The 2,188-nt window shown below is 41.0% G+C and overlaps 1 pseudogene; it reads right to left on the reverse strand.

Moving 5' to 3' along the window:
- Positions 1 to 548: 548 nt before the first annotated feature.
- On the reverse strand, positions 549 to 1,882 carry LOC101957801 (non-POU domain-containing octamer-binding protein pseudogene; annotated as a pseudogene).
- Positions 1,883 to 2,188: the final 306 nt, after the last annotated feature.

Consider the following 2,188-nt stretch of genomic DNA (forward strand, 5'->3'; position numbering starts at 1 on the left):
GATAAAGGCAAGTTAACACAAAATTTTTTTTAAAGATGTACTAAATTGAAAAGTTCTAAGAGAAAACATCTTCCTTAGGACATGAAGGTGTAATATATGGGATATAACAGAATTTTATGTATGTTGTCTATGACCTCTGTGGGGGATTTTTTGTTTTTGTGGTATATGTGGCATCATATCTGGGATCAAGTTGTGTAAGGCAAAAAAGTAAATAAAATATGATGGAAAAAATGGAATTATCAAGATTAACAGGGCTCTAACTGAATCCATTTTGCTATGAGTCACCAGCCCTCAACAATCACATCTGAGACTTCAGGAATGCACTACACAGAATCAATTAAACAATATACCACACAGAATTGATTTGTTAAGTAACACCCTTCCCTTGCCCTCTGCCTCTAGCATAATTACTAGAGTAGTATAGGCAGGGAAGACCTAATTATTGGGAAGAATCCTTAACACTTTTTCAGGGTAAAATTCTAGCTAGACCAAAAAGGGTCTTTCTTTTAAGGGTTTTTGGGAAATTAGACACTGCAACTTTATTAGTATCAGTGACATTTATTTGGAGCAAATTCAGCATGGTTGAATGCAAAAGGGGTTCCACCAATTGATCCAACTCCTTCCATTGTGGCAGCTTGGCCAAAACATTCAGTTATTGGAGGGGTCAGTTCCAAAGTTCCATTCAGCATCATAGTGGCAGGTCCTAGAGAAGCTGGAGTACCAGCTGGCACACAAGCAGAGGGCATGGCACCTCTGCTGTTTATGCTCATAGAACCTCCCGTAGCTATCTGGACTATCCTTATCTCTTGCTGTCTTGCACCAGCAAAGGTTCCCTTGAATCCTTCCTGCTGTTGCTGCATCATATCTTCTTGTTGCCACCCCATTTCTTCCTCATGGCGCTTACACTCCTCTTCCTGCCTGAGCTTCAGTTGCTTTCTTTTTTGCACTTCTTGGTTGTGCAGCTCTTCCATTCTTTGAAGTTCTTGGTGCCTCATCAAATCCTGCCTCATTAGCATGACCTGGTGCTCATGACCAGCTTCTCACAAGCCTCCTTGATGTCTCAGTACACCTGTTCCTGCTGCTGTTACTCAACTTCAGTGAATGCCTTCCAGTGCATGGCATACTCATAGTCTGGGTGGCTGCTCTTGCTCCTTGTGAAATTGCTGGTTCTTTATAACCAGCTTCTCTGAAAGTCCTTCATCATCATCTAACTGGTCCATTGGCTCCACAGTCACAGGACAAGGAAATGTAGTTAGCAGGAAAGACACTTCACTGCATCTGTCCAGAGTTTTCAAAGCAGCTGGCTTCCTGAGAACTCAACAATGCCTTTTCCTGAGGGTCTTCTTCAATCATCCACAATGACTACGGCCCTCTCCACCTGGCCAAACACAGAAAAAGCTTCTTCCAGCAGTTCGTTAGACATGTACTGAGGAAGGTTTCCAACAGTAAGGGATGCACTATGGCAGGCAAAGCAAACAGGCAGCTGTTTTCCACAGAGTGACATATTGTCCAGCTCTACTTTGGCAATTTCCAGGAGAGTTGGTGTTTCCAAACAGATAAAGCCAAAACCTTTATCCTCATGAATGAAAACTTGACCTGTCTTCCTTTATTACTCAAATAGTTTCCTCATTTCCTCCTCAGTAATGTCAGGAGGGAGATTACCCACAAAGAGATGGCTACTTTAGGTGAAGGTCTTCTCTTCTAGTTTACTAAAATTCTTCAGGTTAATAGTTAAGCCTTCTTTTTGGCTGCTGGCCTGTTGCCCATTTGCCGGTATTCGTGGTGGTGGTGGCTGCTGCTGTTGCTGCTGCTGTTGCTGCTGCTGATGTTTCCTTGGAATATGGGTCTGTTTATCCAAATTAAAGGTTTTATTACTCTGCATTTTTGTACCCCTCTATACACAGTCTTCCCCTCAGAGTGTACTATATTTCTATTAATGAGGCAATGTGGAAGAACCTTTTAGATCTTATAGGATAACATTTTTTTAAAATGGACATACTAATTTGGTATGCACTTTTTGATATTTTCTTTCATTTATCTCAGTTTTTAAAGTTTTCTATTTCTTGATAAAATAATGAATAGCGTGCAGAAGCTGGAGTCAATGATTTGGAAATTTAGAAATCAATTTTGTGAAGTTACCACAGAGTCACTATACCAAACCTAGGATGCCTTTGTCTGGGCTTCTTTA

This window comes from Ictidomys tridecemlineatus, chromosome 2 (assembly GCF_052094955.1).
Source record: "Ictidomys tridecemlineatus isolate mIctTri1 chromosome 2, mIctTri1.hap1, whole genome shotgun sequence".
Classification (NCBI taxonomy): Eukaryota; Metazoa; Chordata; class Mammalia; order Rodentia; family Sciuridae; genus Ictidomys; species Ictidomys tridecemlineatus.